Below are 21,716 nucleotides of genomic sequence, written 5' to 3' on the forward strand. Positions count from 1 at the left end.
TAGGATCCATGGGTTTATGGGTATATATGGAAATGAAGCAGCACAGCAACAGTGTAGTGGTTAGAGCAGCCACCTAACGAACAAGCATTCCTGGTTCGAGTCCCACTACAGCACATATCATTTTCCATGTGAAAGCTGTATATGAACATATTTGTACATCTTTTTGCCATAAAACCTACATAATAACATTTAAATGTGAACTGGAGTACTGCATGAAATGCACATGTGAAGTGTCAGTGTCATAATGTATTTAGGCAGTAGTAAGCAGGTTTAAGCACAAATAAGCAGTAGTAAACGTGTTTAAGTGTGTTTACACAGGGGTAAGCACTGCTAAAGTCTGGTTACAGGTTCTTATACTCAGTTACCTGCTGAATTGCTTAACCTGTGTAGGCATTGCTTAGCTCCGAGCAAACCCGCGCAACCTTGCTTACAACTGCTTAAGAGTGCCTCAATCACTCTATAGCCAACATCCCTTGTTCTGCTCAGCAACAAAATAAACTGCCTCTCCAAGGCTCGAACCCAGGACCCTGCACTCAATACACAAAGTGGTTTACCACTAAACCATGGCAGATATACATAACCTGAAGTTTGCACAAACATTCCCTGCAGCACAATCAGTCAGCAGTACAGGTAATGTATTATTATGACAACACATAACCTGTTAATGCAAGAAGTCTGGACAAAGTATGCCATACTGTGGGTACAAATAGGGATATATGTCAACTAATGCTCTGTTACACTCAATTGTTGCTAGATTCACAGTTATATGTATTAGAATACATATGTAGAAGGAGATGAAGTCTGAAACACAAAAGTGTTGCCACTAGTTACTGACTTCAATGTTGCGATCATCCATGACAATTGCCAAGTGAATGAGGAACAGGCCATAATATGAGCCGAACATGCATGGACATATGGACAGATATATCTGTAAATGTAGACAGATAAACAGCTATATGTAGATATATATATTAATGTATGACTCACAAAGAATCATAAAACAGCACTTGTATATAGATGCATACATATGTTCATATGTATGTATGTATATATATATATATATATATATATATATATATAATATATATATATATATATATATATATATATATATATATATAGATAGCCATATGAGATATATATATAGGTACATACACATATACACACACTAAAGGTATCAGTAGCCATACATATGTAGAAGTAGTGTGGAAGTACTAGGTGCAAAGTATATCCCTCAGCCACAAGCCCCTCAACTGGCACCTGTGAAATGTGTAGTGTGGCAACCATTCCCAGAAATGAAAATACTGACATTAAACACATACCCACCCGCAGCTCAAAGGACATGACACGACACACAGGTATGCATACATAGATAACCTGTATTCCTGTACTATACAATAATGTATGCCAGTACTGACACCACATAAGGTTTAAAATATGTAATCAGTCATGAATGCAAGGCCCACACAAAACAGTAGATGCTAGCAATGTATATATATATATATATATATATATATATATATATATATATATATATATATATATATATATATACACACACCATACTATGCTGTCTAGGCCAAGGCCTCCAATTAGTATAACAGTAGGAACAGGATTTGCCTTCAGGATACGTAACAATCAAAAATGTCAGATGTAGTTCAGCAGACTCCAATTACACCCTGTAGTCAAGCCCTAGGGGAAAAGGTAGCACTTGTGCTAATGTCACAGTATCTTGTACATATCATTGCTTAACCTAACACCTCACTATCACACTGAATGACCCTCATCTTAACAGTTATATCACTGGAAAGGTGCCATAGCCTAGGTTAATGGCATAGAACCCCTCCCCGCCATAAAAGGCTGTACAAGGGCAAGGAATACTGTGTACCACACACTTACCTCAGGAATGTACAAGGGCACAAATGTGTTCACCAGCTGTTGCCCCCATATATATAGACATGGCCCAATGGTTGGTGTGGGAGTCCATGACATGACTAGGATGATAGCAGTAATGCTCGCGGTAAATAATGATAGGCCATTACCTAACAACACTTCCTGTATCACAGCGGGACAAAAACTGGCATAAATGTGGAGGATAGAGGCAGGAACATAGGGCCATATTTGCATTATTCCTGTTACACACCCTGGAAATTGCTGGTGTTACAGGATTTGTTGCAGCATACCTTTATGCAGGGATACGACATTGAAATACAAATGGATGTAGCCATGTACCGATAGCAAGCAACACACACACTGCCAGTGTCATATCTGACACAAGGCTTGTGTGGTGGATGGACAACACATGATATGCATACCTCTGCCCAGCAAGAGGTAGGCCAACAGTAGTGACCTATGCAGACAAACTGCATTCCAAGGTACACTAGTATGTACACACACACACACCCTGTAAACCTAGTACTATGCAAAGCATTACACAACTCTACACACAGTCTGTCTGTTGTTCCTGAACCTCCTACAAATGTGTCCGCTCTGAGTGTGCATGTTCTCCTGTGAGAGGTATTGCTACCTGCTACCTGTACCACTGATGCCCACACACAGGATGGATGTCCGTCACACAGGAAATGTGAAGGGACCACGGCCACATGCTGTAGGGATTTACAGTGGGTGCTTGCCATGACAGCAGTAATTCAATGTAGTACACATGTGTCATTATATTTATATGGTTATCTGAATTGGTATGTGTACATATATTTCCACCATATGTCCTGGACATGGAGTATAGCTGTACCACAGCCCCTACAGGCACAATGTTGTAGTGCAAAGGGATGTCAGGTATGTATAGCAGGTATATTACTAGCCTGTTGCTACTGTCATTGGGATTGTCTTCACAAGCATGGTGTGTGTGGATGCTGACATCTGCTTATAACATGTGTGCCATTGGCTACTGACAGACATCCTACGGACATCATTGTAAAGTACCGTTGCTAGCATGTAATGCCCTTGTGGAGTGCAGCAAAGATATTAACCACTTTATATGGAACTTCAGACACACTCTGTACAGTCCAGAGGTATGCACATATTCCCTTAGTGCACCGCATGTGTACCGAGCCTGACAATATGGATGTAGACAGCCATGTAGATGGGTATAACACATAACAACTGGTACATTTGCACCATAGGTGTTGGAGTCACACACTCATGTCTGGCCTGACACATAATGACTGCTGGTACAGGGGTGCCATGGGCACATACTACCCACTAGATATTAACATACATCTGTACAGCATCCCACTGGTCTGTCTGACATACCTGATGTTTAAGGGAGGCCCTGCAGCAGTACATCTGGCAAGAATCTGCACATGGCATCCCACTGGTAAAGTACACTACACTGCTAGGCATGTAACAATGCACTGTGCAGGCTACAGACAGACTGTCTCAACACTGTCCTACATCTTGAGTGGGGGGATGCACATGTACTTGCATATATAGCAGGCTCAACAGCCATGTCACAGCACAGGGTAAGATACACCTGTGTGACAGTGCATTACCACAACCAATGTGAACACAGCCACAGCCGCATATGGTTGGCTAGCATAATATTACAGTATATGGACTATCTGTTCTATACCATCCTCATACGTGCCAGTCATTGAATGTCCCTACATATACTGGGCTGCTACACAGTTTGGTCTTATGGCTGTCTGTGGTTTGGGACATATGTGTGTATGGCCTTACAAATGCGTACGGCAAAATGGTACCATAAAGTTGGGCAGCATGTAACATCTGATAGATGTGAAGGTAGGACAATGACATCTACCACAGTCTGTACACAGGCTAAAGTACATATTAACAATGCACACACTGCCGACATTCACCATCACTACACAGACCTCAGTACTGTACAAACATCCACAGAATGTCCAGCTTATGTCATGAAATATAACCCCAACTGTACATGACATGTGTAGCACTCTGATATATCACTGGCTTGTTATCAGATATGATGACACTATTTATGGGGTACAGCACATATGCACCACTTCACGCACACCATAAACATTGACACTGGTGTGGCTGACAGCACATACACAGGGCCAGTATAGACATGTGATAACCTTGTATATTTTCCATTGTAACGGTGCTAGTTGCAACATATGTCCTATGAGGGATATGAAGTCAGTAACTGTCATGGCCTTCACCATCTACAGACTGCGACCCTCACACTACCATCTGCATTCCACAGAGGGATGCACTGTGGATAACACATGAAACCATAGGCACAACACTGTCCAGTCTGCAGATGTCCCTGCAGATGGGGATTCCTCATATACATGGAACTGATATGGCAGGTATTACTACATGTACGACAGGCATATCCAGACAAACACTATTAAACCAACATTACTCCAAATGCGGTATAGCAGCACTTACAGTCTGTAGTCAGGTCAGGCACATACCCCTCTTGCTTGATGGCCTGTTTCCACAGTGTATGTTGTTGGAGGTGAATCCCCAATCCATCTGGGATGCCGTTTGCCAAACAGATCTAGTTCCTGCTCACAATGACTGAAAAGGCCCAACACCACTATGAGGTTCCTAGGTATTGGAATGTGTTTCCATGCAATTGGCTATGGGATTGTTACCACAGCTGTTCTGCATGCAATCAGCTAGGGGAGGGCAGCAATTCGTGCAGAGACCATCAGCTGATCATGAGCATCACATAAAATACACATGCTGCTGCCTAAGCAAGGCAGGTGTGGGTCTCCACATCCACCAGAGAGGGAGTGGGGGAGGCAGACAGAGGCAAATACATGTCAAGGAGGGGAGGGAGTGTAACACTGAAGCATGTTCATGACACACAGCTACCAGCATAGGGTATCAAACCCCGACAATTATGTAGTGCTATTACAGTTCGATGCAGTTATTGGATGCACCACATGGGTTACCTGATGTGGAGCATTCAGAACACATATGTGAGAGTGAGTGCCTTCTGCAACAGGGATACGGTAGGTGCTGTACACATGCCTGTCTGCATGTACAGGTGCCAGCGTCAACACAGGCACACTCACACAGGAAAGCATATACATTGACACACTTGGCAGGGCCAGGAATGCAACTCGTCACTAGTGGGATTGCCACAACACATCAATGTGCAGGCATCACATGCACCACACAGGTCATATGGAGGCCGTATGGGCAAAGGGTATGAGGAGATGTCACACATCAGACTGCATGCTTCAGAATGCCCTGGGGGGTTGTAGTGAGTGTGGATATGGACATACGCACCATATAACACACAGGGTGCCAATTCTGACATGCATGGGTGTATGTCTACACGGGTGAGTGGTGGTCAACTATGCCAGTAGGCTGTACAAGGGTAGACGATGGGTATACCTTGGCATCAGGCCACATGACAATGGTCTGCATTGCAGCTCAGGCCTGTAGTTACTGCATTTGCCTGCACAGGTGGGTATTGCATTCCCCATCCAGTCACCTGTGTGACTATTGTGTGTGGCCAATGCTGTACACCACATGCCATGTATGTGGTCCTTAGTCCATGACATGAATGATGTCTAGGATGTGCACATCTCCCACATGCATGTACAGTGACATGTGGAACTGTACCTGGGGTGTCTGACCCATGTTGTGAACACAGATTATCATCGGATGTGCCAGTCTTGTACACCTATGGCAAGAAATGGTAGTGGGCAGCAGGTTTACCCTTCACCTACATTGATGGCATGCCAAAAGGTTTCCCTGATGTCAGTGTCCTCTGTCCATACAGGACATGCTGTCAAGCATGGTATGTCAGTTGTGAGTCACATGTGAAGGCACCACAGGTGGTGCAGGTATCCATTGGGGAACATGGTAGAGGTTCACTGTCTGCATGTACGTGCATATTTGACAGATGGGCAAGGTGACATGCCCTCTCTAGCCCACTGCTATCACTGCATAGCTACTATCAGTGGCCAATATGCAGTGTACTACCCACGTATTGCATGCTGCCTAGGCATGTGTGTTCATATGACACATGGGTTGAGTGTGTGCTCTGGGTAATAGTGGGGTTGCTAACTTGGATTGTCTGGCCTTGATGTCACATGTATGGGTATGGCTTTGCACCCCAGCCTCCCAGCTAATTTACATCTGTTACCCCTGCATGGTTGACATTGTGATATATAATAGGGCCACCATAAAATAAATTAACAAAACCCCCATCACAATGCCCACACTCACCTCTACACAGAATACAAACACACATAGACCTGTCATGTCTGGGAGTAGAACCCCTACCTATTTTATTACACTACAGCACTAGACAGTTATAGTATGCACCACAGACATTACTGGAGTACTATTTCCCTACAGGTGTATTTCACAGTGAATGACATCAGCAGGATTACCAAAGTAGGGCATTTCAACTGTACTGCAAATGACTAGCCTAAAATGCATTGCTCCCTACAGAGCCAGTGAGACACATACAAAACATCCACAACTGACATGAGTGGGTATAGAACCCCTGACCGAGGTCTATATCACACTACAGCATGGAGCTGTTATGGGATGCACAGCAGGGATTGCTAGAGACTTCTTTCCCCAAATGTGTATTTCACAATGAATGACATCAGCAGGTTTACCAAATTAGGGCATTTCAACTGTACTGCAAATGACTAGCCTAAAATGCATCCCTCTCTACACAGACAGTGAGACACACACATAACATCCACAACTGACATGTGTGGGTATAGATTCACTGACTGAGATTTACATCACACCACAGCATAGAGCTGTTATAGGTCGTACCACAGAAATTATTAAAGAAATTTCTCCCCAAAGTGTTACTTCACAATGAATGACATCAGCAGGATTGGCAATGTAGGGCATTTGAAATGTACTGCGAGTGTGTAGCCTATGATGCATTACTCCATAGACAAATGTTGCAACACACACAAAACATCCAAAACTGCCATGGGTGGAGATGGAACCCTACCACAGTCCTACACCACACTACAGCAGTACACGGTTACAAAATGCCCTACAGAGATTACTGGGCTATGACTTTCCCACAGGTGTATTTCTAGGTGTGTGTGACATCAGCAGCCTTGCCAAAGTCGTGTATGTGTATTGTATGGGGTGTGAGTGGCCTAAAAAGCATTCCTCTCTGCTCAGTCACACACCAACACACAGTTACCAGGTCTTGGGTTAGAACACCTACCACACTACTTTATCACACTACAGCAATATGCAGTTACAGGACACACCACAGTGATTACTAGGCTATTATATTCCCAGAGGTGTACTTCTAGATGAGTGACATCAGCAGCCTTGGCAAAGTAGTGTATTTGTATTGTATGGGGTGTGTGTAGCTTAAAACGCATTGCTCTCTACTCAGTCCAATACACACATGCACAGTTGGGGTTCGAACACCTCCCTAACTAGTTTCTCATACTACAGCAATACGTAGTTACAGGACATGCCACAGTGATTACTGGGCAATCATGTTCCCAGAGGTGTACTTCTAGATGAGTGACATCAGCAGCCTTGGCAAAGTAGTGTATTTGTATTGTATGGGGTGTGGGTAGCCTAAAAAGCATTGCTCTCTACCCAGTCCAACACACACACGCACAGTTGGGGTTCGAACACCTCCCTAACTAGTTTCTCATACTACAGCAATACGCAGTTACAGGACATGCCACAGTGATTACTGGGCAATCATGTTCCCAGAGGTGTACTTCTAGATGAGTGACATCAGCAGCCTTGGCAAAGTAGTGTATTTGTATTGTATGGGGTGTGGGTAGCCTAAAAAGCATTGCTCTCTACCCAGTCCAACACACACACGCACAGTTGGGGTTCTAACACCTCCCTAACTAGTTTCTCATACCACAGCAATACGCAGTTACAGGACATGCCATGGTGATTACTGGGCAATCATGTTCCCAGAGGTGTACTTCTAGATTAGTAACATCAGCAGCCTTGGCAAAGTAGTGTATTTGTATTGTATGGGGTGTGGGTAGCCTAAAAAGTATTGCTCTCTACCCAGTCAGACACACACACACAGAGACGCACAGTTGGGGTTCGAACACCTACCTAACTAGTTGATCACACTACAGCAATACGCAGTCACAGGACATGCCACGACAATTACTGGGCTATCATGTTCCCAGAGGTGTACTTCCCGATGTGTGACATCAGCAGCCTTGCACAGTTTAATATATGTATTGCACGGAGTGTGAGTAGCCTAACAAGCATTTCACTCTACACAATTAGAGGCAGACAGGCACACACACAAACACACACTCACACAGTTGACAGGTCTGGGGTTAGTACTACTACCTAACTACTCTGTCACTACAGCAGTATGCAGGTATGGGACGCACCATGCACTTTACTGAGCTATAGCTCTCCCAAAGGAGTAATTCACATTGGATGACCTCAGCAGGCTTATCCTACTATGGCTATGGGGAGAGCAGTGTGTGCATGGGCCATACCCCATTCATGTGGGGGTTGACATAATGCATGTGGGCACACACTGGGTCATATGTCACAGGTGCATGTATTCAGCTACTAGATGGCTGCTTCCTTGTACAGTCTTGTTGCACAGCTGGCACATATGCCACATAGTCTGTTATGCTGACAGGTAATGGTGGCTAGTATCCGCAGTGGGTTACATCTGCACCTCATTTGTTGGGGGCTCTTAGGCTGTGTGCCAGTTGGGACAGGCCTGCATGACTCCTTGTCACAGTCACCCTCTTCCTCACATCTATGCCCGTGTGCCTGTGGTGTATTATAGTGTGTTGTCCTTAAATATTTGCCTGCATTCCTATCCACTGTGTGTGCAAGGCAGGAGCAGTGTATACTGACATGTGTTCACACTGAGAACTGCAACTTCCAGATATATCCGGACCACTGGTGTTTGCAGACATGGCCTTCATGTGTTTAAGTGTGTGAGCATGCCCTGTATGGCCATCTATGTTGCATGTGTGGACCATGTCCAGGTTGTTTGCACTGCAGTGCTGACCTTTTGTAGTTCACCAACAGGTAGCATGCTGTGTCTGCAGGGTATCCATTGGTCATTTGCCATTGACTGTTGCTACATGGCTGCATAGCGGGGGGGACACGTGACTGTTTCTACTGATCTACACAGGACTGGGGGGTGTACACCTGACTGTTACTCTATGTGTACGTTGGATGGGGGGGGTCACACCTGACACTTGTACACATTTGCTAGGACTGTACTGGTAAGTCGGGTACTCCATTTCAGTCTGTAGTCTTACCTATCCTGCTGGCTATCGTTTACCGGTATAGTACAGATCCTAACTTTATTTACCTACATATTAGTGTCTGACTTCCTAGCCTTCCCAATTTACATCCGACTGCCTGGCCTGCTGCGGTCTGTCTGTGTAGGTGTGGAAGTGGGGTTAACCATAGGGCACATTTGGAGGCCATAGTACAGCATTTGTTTGTGTTTGTCTTCACCTGTCCTGCTGGCCGGGACTGTTGTTGGGTATGTGATCTTTCCTGACTGTTATGTGTGGCTCTTATGGACATCCCTGTCACTCAGGCCATTTCCTGCAGTGGGTTCTGTCACCCTGAGTAGTACTGGCTACTATGGTGACTCCAATATGTGTTACATATCTCTTGCTGCCACTATGGGTGTCTACTCCCTGCTGCCTTGACATCCAGCCACCCAATTCCCTTGCATGTTCACATCTATACCATAGCTACAGGTAAAAACACATTCTACTTAATTTGTCAATTGGTAGGTTGATTGACTTACCTTGTGGGTGTGCCAGATTTGCAGATGGTGCTGGAGGGCTGCTTATGTCGGATGCACATAGTACACTCCCTATACATGATTAGGCACAGGTAGTGTCGTGTTTGGCATCCCTTTTACTGTCTGTGCGAGTCAGAGAGAGGTGTCATTCCCTGGGGCCCTACTGTGTCAGTGCATATGCTATGCATTGCCTCTTTGCCAAGGCCAGGGCATACTAGACATGCCCCCTTTCTGCCTACTGGGTCCAGCCTAGGTTATTCCTCCTCCGCGTCACTCTGTACCTGCACAGGCATTGGCATTGGTGGGGGCCAGAGTGGCCCTGCCCCATGCTGTTCCTACTGCAGCTGTTTCCACAGGATCATATTGTGTAGCATAGCACATACCATTACTATTTGGGTACATGTAGCTGGTGAATACTACAGGGCTCCACCAGATGTGTCCAGACACCGGAACCATGACCTGAGCATCCCAAACACATGCTCTATTATATGTTTGGCCTGTGCATGTGCATCATTATGGAGTTGTTGTTCAGGTGTGTGTGCATTTCTGATGGGTGTCATCAGCCACGGCTCCAGTGGGTACCCAGCATCCCCCAAAAGGTGAGAGTAGGGGATGTCCACATCGGCAAATCTGTGGTACAGCTGCGTCAGTCACCATATGTGTGAATCATTATATCTTCCAGGGCAGCCAGCACACACATTCAGTATAATGCCCTGGGCATCACATACAACTTGGCAGTTGATGGAGGGGATGCTCCTGTGGTTGCTCTAGGCCCTACCCTGCTCACTGGGTGGTGTTTTGATGTGTATGTGCGTGCAGTTTATAGCACCCACTACCCCAGGGTAGTTAGCTATTTGGTGGAAGAGACACATATTGCGGGTCAGCACCTCACGTGTGTTGAGGAAATATACATGCTCAGTGACATGTGCTGACATGGCATCCAGGAACTGGTTAAATACTTTGGATGCTGATGCCTGTGAGATGCCCATGTTATCCCCAGTTGTAGTTTGGGAGGTATATGTGGCTATTATACCTAGGGCTACACATACCTTGGTATCCACTGGGATGGGTTCCCCTCGGCTAGTGTGGTGTGTCAGGTGTGGCCTGCACAACTCGACGATTTGCTGTAGGATGTCTCTGTCCACCCTATAGCACTCCACTATCTCTAGCTCATGTAGCCCCTGGTAGGTAACCCTGATTCAGTACACTCTTCTCTGTCTCCTCACTGTGGGTTGTTCAGCAGCATTGACATCCTCACCACCCTCAGCATCTTGCACATTTTGTTCTATGTTGCCTGCTGCAGCCCTTCTCATTTTGTAGGTTTGGTATTAAAATTTCACCGCTTGTATACACCAGTGGTGTACAGTGTGGAAAACACCATGGGGTAGGTGTTTTCTTGGTTTATAGTGGTGTTCTGGGCTGGGCTGGTCTGCTTCCTGTGTGATTAGCTGATTCTGATACATTTCACCTGGCAGCTCAAATAGGTCTCCTTGATTACCTTCCTACTGCTGTTTTCCCTTCCCATTGCCTCCCTGTTTAGGCCCATGTGTGCGCCGCACAAACTGATTGTTCAAATGTGCACAGAGCTGTTTTTTCCTGGTTTAACTTCCTTTTTCTTCCTGTAAAGCCTGGTGCGTGGTGCGCACACCCGCTTACACTTTGTTACGATTGCTAGATAGGTTTAGACACACCCCGGGCTTAGCTGTGCTAACCTGGGAACATTCTCAAGCCACAGGTCTACAATCCACTTACAGTATGCCTGACACCCCCCCCCATGATGTCACCTATATCCTAGTCTTGCACCCAGCTATTTATACTCTTACACTCTTGGGACCTGCCTCACACCCTGGGGAAATCTGGAATTCACTAACCTTTCCATCATTTGCATAGGATTGCCTACTAATGCATAGTTACATGTCCCACACTGAGCCTCCCCACTTAGCAACCACTACTCACTGGCCAAGTTGTCTTTTGCCTGCCATTGACTTGCATGGCAGAATACTGATTTTTGTTAGAATGGTCATTTTCAGTTTATTTTATTATTTTCCCTGATCCTATTTGCACACATCTGCCCTTTGCTTAAACAGCTGAGATTGGCAAAAAAAAAAAAAATTAATGTTGTTTTATTTATTTTGTAAACAGTTTTCAATGCCAATGGCCTTCTACTTGACCATTGGCATGCTTCCTCAATAATATGCAGCCTTTATTTGGAGCTGTTATAGCTCCATTTTGGAATATGCAGAACTGTACTCAGTTAGAAACCGAGTACATTTCTGCAGATTGCACTTGTCTTGCATGGACTATTGCAAGCTTCCTGGATTGCAAAATCACCTAATTTGCATGGATTTCTCCAGCAAATGAGGTGATTTGCATGCCAGGGCTTAGTTCGTGCAAGATTAGTGCTGGAGCTCTCATGCATGCCCCGGCCAGCTGTTCCTAGATCGCACGGCAGACATATTGCCTACTTGAGCTACTGCACTCATTTTGCACTCTCTGCTGGCTTTTGAGAATCCGGGGGTAACACTTAATTTCTTCATTCTATAAATATATTTCAGGTACTGTAATACAATTTAAATTTCAAGTAGTGCAAATGATCACATTGGTTTTCTTTATGTTGAATCTCAAAACATAATTATGGTTTTAGTTATGAGCAAAATCTAAAGACACCTGCATTTAAGAAGTTGTGAAATTATAATGATGAATCATCAAGGTCAAAGTCAAACTGTGTGCTGCATCTTCATTCTGGTTCTCGACATACAACAGATGGTAGCTGCATCTCCCTTGTAGCACATGCTACCTCAGCAAAATCTGTCCCTTGATAGAGATATACCACTTTGACTGGGAAGCAATTACATAAATGGAAATGTCCAGTAATGTTCTTCAGCTTCTTGTTCATAGCAACATACTCCACCATACAATGTGCCTCCCCACTCCAACAAATCATTCTTCAACTGTGTATTGTATTCATACATAGCCTAATTGGGGAAAATACTTTTTCTTTGCACACTTTAGATGTCTGGCTGTTAGATCACAAAGAAAGTGGGAGACATTACATTAGCCACAGTGATGTATTTCAGCTTGATGTCAGACAGATAAGTTGCTGCTGACAAGACATACATCAGTGATCATGTTATCACACTTTGTTTTACAAAACTTTCCATGGCATTTTGCTCCACACTCAAGATAGCCGCATTCTTAATGCACCTGTGATGCTACATTATCAGAAAGGTGTTTACATGATGGTAATTATAGTAAGCTACCATACACTTTTCCATATATATCATGAGGTACCAGTCAAAGTATCAGGTACTTGGGAAAGCTAATTAGACTGTTAGTCCAAACCTTGTTGGCAGTTTGGCAATTCTGTTGTAAAGAATTAAATGAAAAGTACAACATGAAGGCCTGGCTGTAACTATGAAAAAGCATCATTCTCAGGTAGCTACTATAAAGAGAGAGTTGGACCCTTTCTGACTGGCAGACTGACAATTGGGGTCTGGACAGTCTTGCCTTCCTGTACCTCCCCCACACTGCTACGCCAAGAAGTAAACTTGTTGACAGGATGCAAATAGTAGCCTGAAATCAGTGTCAGGCTTGCATTTAATCTCTATACTACTTTCTTTTGATTAAACAGTCATAAAAATAGAGCAAATGGAATGAGATAACCAAAATAACTCAAACTGCTCATCATGCAACCATATTAAAACTTTAATGGAATTAAAGATTTAGCCTTCTGTGGTTTAGACTGAGAAGTCTTACAGTACAGAGTCTGAGAGACAAGTAGAAAGACATTGGATTGTTTTCCACCTGCACAATAATATCAAAAAGAATAGGGTAAAGAGACTCAAAGACTTGTAAAGATCACCTAACAAATGCACCTAACCATTATAAGTGGGCCACTACATATGAATTAGTATGAAGAAAACCATGTTGGTCTGCAGTGCAGAGAATTAAGTGGGCATCAAGATTAATCTTGAAGAAAAATGTTAGGAAATATGATCTAAAAAATAGATAGATATAGAGAGAGAAATTGTGTAGACTACAGTTAATCTTGCTGCAGTTGGATGACTGAAGCACTGCAATGCATGTGAAAGCAGAGGCTGCACTAGAAACACTGTCCTTTGGAGACCCATCTGCATCCTGCCCTGAGGATGCTGGTAGCAAAATCTGTCATTTTTCTCATTCAGTAGTTGACTATTAAGTAGATTCTATTGATATTAATAGCATATCTTACCAAGATTTGTGAAACTGGGCAATTAGAATTTAACTAATGGAATCAAAAGCAAACATATATTGGATGTGTAAAGTATAATCATTAATACTTGCTTTATTTACACTGCAAACTCAGCCAGCAGTGTCAATGTATGTGGAATGGACCAGCAGTAGTAAGACATTAAATGATGTAGTAGTCTTGCCTCTGAGATCAAATTGTAAATTGAGAATGAAAAAAATCTGTAATGTTAGACAGTGTATTTTATGTATAGTTTCTCTCTATGCCTCTGTCTCTCTCTCTCTCTCCTTCTCTCTGTCCCTCAGAGGTATGATCTCCAGAAAAATAAGGGACACGTATTACCCCCAAAGAAAAGATTGCTAGATTTAAAAGATTATCAATGGAAAGCCGATACTTAAGATCTCAGACTAAGACAATTTTACTACCAAAGTTGTTTTTTCCTGACTTCTTCATATCAAGTATGCAATTGCTATTTACTGCTATATATAATTTATATTTACATTTGGGCTTCTGTTGCTAGAATTGCTACTAGTTTACAAAACAAATTTCCATTTTTATTTATAAGAGCAAAACTGCTAAGGGGATTTTTTGTTTATTTTAGTTTGCAAAAGTGGATATCTATTTCAATAGCTATAACTAAGACTGACATTTTCTGTTCCAGCTCTTAAAGGTAAAAATTTTTATTTTCTCTAGGGAAAATTTCTGGTTAAATCAAAACATAATGACAGCTGGGAATGGAAGACATTTGTTTAGTTTAATCTAGGTTGCAATTACAGAGTCAGCCTGAGTGATTCATTTTAAATTCTGGCACGCAGAGTGTGAGAGGGCCATATGGTTGCATTTTAGTTCTGCACCTTTTATTTTTTTGGGGTAAGCATTTTCATTCAAAATACACAGCATGCTGTCATTACAAACTTGTAGAGAATGATGATCAGCTGCAGACAAGGGTTCAATGAGCAAGCTGGAAGTAATTTGTGACTGGATTCTTAGAAGTGAAATTACAAAATATCTCAGCACTCAGAAATGAATAATATCTGTAATTAACAGAACAGTAAAAGAAGTATTTTTACAGGTTGGCAAGTCCCCCTGCATTACTATATTTTGGGGGTTATACCCACAATCCCATTACTACTTTCATAAACTAAATTAAATATTCTGTGTTGGATTACAGTTTGCAGAATCTGAATAAAGTACGGTTATATTGATATCACCCATTACTTTTTTTTCCTCCACTGCCAGCTCCAACTTATTTATCTATGGCATATCTTTATAAAGACAAACCTAATACAAATCTATGTTATCTACTGGATAGTAAAGCAACTATTCAACAGATCTCAGGTTATGAAAGGGGATGGTAACCTCTCTGAATGTAAAATTGTAACTAGTGTGGTACCACAGGGATCAGTTCTAGGACATCTGCTTTCAGTATTGTTTTGCAAATACCTTGTCAAGTATCACAATTTCAAAACCTCATACAGGATTAAAACAAAATAATAAAAATAAATAACCTAGTTTTTATGAATGATTAATACTTTACCACATTAATTAAACATTCCTGGTGCCTCAGCTTACTCAGCCTTATCTAACTATAAAACCAACAAGTACTCAAATTAGCAATCATTCTTTAATGTCATAATACATATTTTACAAAAATATTTTCAAGTAATCTCAGCATTCAAACCATCTGTTGGAAAAAAATAAAAAAGCTGCACTTAGGTATTCATGTGAAACAATTTTTGCAAAAGGATTGAAATTTCTCTGTACAGTCATTCAAGGTAGGCTGATTTTGTGGTTGCTGTATTTACATTTGTTAGAAAACTTTATTTGAAATTATTATGTGATGTAAAACAAATGGTTAGAGTTAAAAATAATGAATTAATTGAGAGTAATGTAGTTGATGATATTGATGACTTGATGAATTTGTCTGTTTATTCTTATAAATGTTGTTAACAAGAACAGCGTGATATCCAGGCTTCAGTTAGTAACCACTTATTTGGTGGTTAATACTAAACAAATTTATTCCTCTTTCAAATTGCATTTGTATGAAGTTTTGACAATGCAACTATAAATGTTTTTTTTTTCAAAATCATTTTGAAAAGTAAGTAAAAGGAATATCAAAAACTTATGAAATGGAACAAAATTATTATCTTAACTAGGACTGAATTCATTTTTAAAAGTAATTGTAACATAGTAAGAGAGTTGTTATTAAGCAAGTAAAGATTCAAATACGCAATATGAAAAGATGTGTATGGCTATATTAAGTAATACAACTGAATATTGAAAATTTAACTAAAATCCTGCAGAGTAGTATCAGTTATATGAAATGTTAAATAATGGCATTACAGTATTTTTAAATCAACAACATGTGATAACTTAGAACCAGATATGTAGCAAAATACCTGTTTTTATGTTCTCTCTAAATTTCATAAGAATGTGCAGAACTCACCTGTTTGACTTTTTGCTTCAATATAGGAGGATTTCTGGAACCATTTTGCAAAACACAATGAGAAAGTGATTACTATCAGCTGGTAAATGATATGAAAAAATCTTTATGGAAGCATAAAACATAATAATGGATTGTATGTCTTGAAAATGTATGTGTGTGTGTGTGTGTGTGTGTATATATATATATATATATATATATATATATATATATATATATATATATATATATATATATATATGATCCCACGAAGCATATTTGCATTAGGACTAGTGAAATTTGCCATAAATATTTTTCTTTTAATTTTTTTGGAAATAATTTTATTATTTACAGATTTATGGAATAGCTATTTTGTTTATGCGTGCCCTCTCTTAAGCAAATCTAATTAATGGAAAGCTTGAAAGAGAATTTATTTACCCTTTAGAAACTGAAAAAAAATGTAAAAAGATTACTTATTACTGCTTTATAGATGATTACATTTTATTTTAAAATGGGAAATAGAGCAAGCATCAGCATTATAACAGCAGCTGTTAAATAATAGTTACCCTTTTTAATTTTACTTATCATAACAATAAAAATAATATAAAATTTTGGGCTTTAGAGTTATATAAAATAAGAGGATTGTCAGTAGTATCAAACATAAAGTTACAACTTCAAATAATTTTTTTATACAATTTGAGTGACTATCCCAGATCACTAATTAATTTTCTTCGATATCTACAAATGGTATGGGATAAGTGTTCATATGCTGAACCAATGTATTTTAGGAATGAAATTGTATATATTTCTAAAGAAAGTATATTTTGCATGGGACAGAATAAAGAACAATTGTCTTAATACAGAAGTTCTTTACTGAACAGATAGTACAGACACCAAAATGGATATTGACAATATTAAAGTAACTGAATCGAAATAAGGTATCTGTGTTTGAAAAATCTTCTATTTGTTTTTTATCTCATAGTAATTGTACTTTTAAAATGGTGGAAGTAATAAAAAATGCCAGATATTTATGAGTGATGAATATTTAAGGAAAGCATTTACTGACTATCCTTTTTTTGTATTCAGAAAGGGGCAAATATAGCACACAGAATTTTATGTTGTGCATGAATACCATTTAGAAAAGATTTAAATATGTTCAGGTGTTTTATAAATGTGAGTATCTTAAAGAAGGCAGTAAAGGTGTTATTAATAATTTTAAACATTTTATATGTCAGTACATAAAATATAGGTCTGATGTGGTAATTTATGCAATATAGTGTGGCTGTCTAAATGTTTATATAGGAGAGACCAAAAGGATGTTAAAAAATAGAAGTTTAGAACATATAAGTAATGTAAGAAGTAAGCACGTAGAAAGTCCTTTGGCTGCGCACTTTTACCTAACAGGAGATTTAAAACAGTGGGTATTATAAAAAGAAAGTTGTTTTATTTTGACATATTTAACTTCTAAGGGAAGATTTAAAACAATGGTTGATATTAAAAAAGCTGAAAAAAAGTCGCTTTATTTTTAAGTATTGAACTTTTCAGCCATACTGATATGATGCCAAATAGCTCCAGGAAGGCTAAAATAAGCACATCTGGTGTAACAAAAAACAGTCTCAAGTTAAATGCAAAAAGGTGTAGTGTAGAGGAATTTGGCAAAATATGTTCCTACCTCATATGTAATAATATCACTCCTCTTCAAACATCATGTGTCCACCATAGTCAGGAAAACCTTCTATCTGGCCCAACTAATTTCCAAAGAAATATCATCAGGATCTAAAGGAATCAGCTTAACACTATGTTCTCCACTTATCAGACCCATCATCAAATACTTTGCTTCCTTTAGTACATACAAATCCAATTGTATTGCTCATCTGGAAAGCCCCAACAAATTCTACCCAAAAAAAGTTAAAGATCTTGATTTTTTCATCTATGCCACTGGATTTGCACAACTCTCCTTATACTCAGTAGCCTACAGACCCCACCACATATGGCCTCCTGATTCTTTGCAAAAGCAGCGGATCTTTAAACTCCTGCATTACAAACATATAATAAAATATAGCAAAAATAAACAAGAGTTTGTGAAGAGATCATTTTCTAACTCAAAAGTATTCCCAGCCTATGGAATAAGTTGGCATTACAAAGTATTAGATTAAATACTTTTTAGGCCAGTTGCAATGATTACATGGGCAGACAAAAATTCTTCAGGATTGTTATATATAGCCCTGATGGATTTGGAAGATTATCACAATTAAGTTCTTGAAAAAGCAGGCACAAAAGTATGCATGTTTAATGGTATACATGACTAGGCATTTTATGATCCTAGTGATTGCTTTCCATTGTACTGTCCTTATACTCCTAGTGATTACTTTCCATGGTACTGCCCTTATACTCCTAGTGATTACTTTCCATGGTACTGCCCTTATAATCCTAGTGATTACTTTCCATGGTACTGTCCTTATACTCCTAGTGATTACTTTCCACGGTACTTCCCTTATACTCCTAGTGATTACTTTCCATGGTACTGCCCTTATACTCTGATGTTCTTAAAGGTCAGGAGGTGTTTATCAAATGTAGGACTATACTTCATTTATGTTTTAATTTGGCATAGGTATGCGCTTGGTCATTATTTACTGGAAAATTAAGTGTTAAGCAGTTGTTTCTTTACGCAGAGTGGGACTTTGCAAGAATACCTATAGATATTCTGGAATTCAGTATAATTTGAGGGGTAATTACTAAAATATATTTTGTAGTCCTTTCTCTGTTCCATAATGACTAGTGATTTGTTTAAGCATATTCCTAAAGCAGGAGGTAATAGACAAGGATGATTATTATCACTTCATGTTTTTGTTCCCTCATATATTTTTACATTTGGAGATTAAGTCTGATAATACTATTCTAGTGTCAAACTACGTGGGTCATTTTATGGTCTTTCTTAATATCACAACACAAGGTATTAGTCCTCATTTTCCAAGTTGCAAATGTCTTTGGCTTTGTGCTTGATGATGTATCTAATGTTCTAGGCTCCTATTATACTGCACATTGGAGCAGAACTAGAACTTCGACTTTCAAACGTGTAGAGTTTGACTTTGTATATATAAAAACAGAAGTGACCACATTGTCACTATATTATGTCTGCATTTACTGTGATCTTCAACCACTGCCACCTTATTATTTAGCAATGGAGTAAACATAAGACTCATTTAACTTTATAAAAGAGTACATCATTATGCAAAAGACAAACATGATTAAAAACTTGAAAATATTTTTATTCTTCAATCTTCTGAGGATGTTAGGGATTGGATTCCTATTGGTATGCTGATCATGTTTCTTCGGCAGCAGTTTGTGAGAGGAGTGTTAATCAAATAACCCATATCATGATATAAATTCAAGTGAACGCAACTAGCATGAATCAGAATAGATCAGAGGTGTAGGGGATGTGAGAGGTGGAAGTTCTGACAACAAAAACAGTAATAAAGTACACCAGGAAACTGAGGAACATATGAGATGCATAGAAAATGCATAAACATGTGCCAGGAAAACACTTGAGATGCCAGCAAGAAATGTAATGTTAGAAATAGATGCCAGGTAGAGTAAGAGTAAGGACAAAAGGGAGCAGAGAGAAAGTCAAGAAGGCATCATTTAATGTAGTTAATGGAGAGGAGGAAGGGGTGCAGAAGAAATGCAAAACCTGGGAAACAGTGGAGTGCATAGTAACATATATAAAATAGGAAAACAGGCAGTTACCTCAACATCCAAACAGTGGTAGCAAAAGAGATTAGGTGCTTCTCTTGGTCAAGTGTTGATGTAAAATCTTTATTACTCACTTCCAAAATACCGAGGTCCCCAACCACAGCTAACAAATGTTTATCAAAAAAAGGAAGACAACTACAATAGTAACTGCTGCACACTGAGAGTGTCATATCTACAGGGAAGAAGTAGTAATATGAAGAGACTGCAGAGTGTTGTACTGCCTGTACTATACAATGCATAGAAGTGAAGTCTGCAGTACAGCTGTAAAGCCCCTCCTGGGACTCACCATAACACCAGTTAACAGTTGGTCATGGACTCCTTTTATACAGTTCTGCTCCTTACAGCAGAATGGGGTTCCACTTGATGTTTCCCAGTAAGCATTGCAGTCTCTGGTGCAAGCCTCTGCAGAATTCTGGATATGAAAGAGACCTGTGACACACAAATGTGACACCGTCTAGTAGTCTGCTAGATAATTAGAAAATGGCAGTTGTGAAGTGAGTATACTGTACTAAATGTGTACTTCCTGATAAATATACAGGTATCCTTCATTACCTGAATGACAGGTGAAGTACTCTGTGGTATAGTTAATGAAAGGAGTCAGGAATCTCTGACAGCAGTAGAAAAGCAAGAGCTATGACGTATTCAATATTCTGCTGAAGACCCCTATCATGCACCAAGTGACAACAACATCTTATAGATTACAAGAACTGCTGCTGATGTTCAAACTTGACTACATGTTCAGACAAGGTGTGGTGGCCATGTGAAGAGAATGGAGGTACTGCTCCTTGCTTGAACTCATCTTCAAGTTTGAACAAGGGAAGTGAGGCAGCCTTGAGGAGGGAGTGTGTGTGTTTGGGGGGAGGAGGGGTTGAGTGCAGCATAGGATTTCAGGCAACAATCCAGAGGAGGATTTAGTTTTTGAGACTGGGGGTGGCTATGATCAGGGAGTAGAAGGAGAATTAAGGGTTATTTTAGAGTTAGTAAATCATCAGAGACTTTAAATTTAGGGGAATGGAAGGTAGTTTCATTGTGTAGGGAACATGAGCAGAGATTAAAGTTAGTGTGCAGGAGTGGAGTGTTAGTTTTCGGGAATTATCAGGGCCTTTACTTTAGTGATGGGGGTGTGGAGTTTTAGGCTTAGTGAGTGATCAAGCATGTTATGTTTTGAGAGGGGGAGTGGAGTGTTAGGCTTGGGGATCAATTAGTGATGTAGTGTTTGGCAGTGGGATGGGAGTTTTACAATGGAGGGTGAAGATTCAGGTTAGTGTTAGGCATGGGGTAAGAGTTTTACATTTAGAGGCTAAGGCTGTGTTAGGGCTATGTAGTTTAGTATGGTCATTTTTTAGGAGGGATATATAACTAAGTAGACCAGGCTAGTGGGAATTTGGTCACTGAAAGTGAGCAGGTCTGTCACAAGCTACTAGCCCATGAATAATTGTAGCAGGCCCTGTCACATTTGGGCGAGGAAGAGTATATACAACTGAACTTTTGGTAAAGTATTCAATATATTTGCAGGCTGGGTTTTTCACAAGATTAATAATAAAGCTTTGATATTCTAAAATTCTGTTTTAAATGTATTAGAA

The sequence above is a fragment of the Protopterus annectens genome, chromosome 2.part0, assembly GCF_019279795.1.
Source record: "Protopterus annectens isolate FY-2018-M chromosome 2.part0, PAN1.0, whole genome shotgun sequence".
NCBI classification, from domain to species: Eukaryota; Metazoa; Chordata; order Ceratodontiformes; family Protopteridae; genus Protopterus; species Protopterus annectens.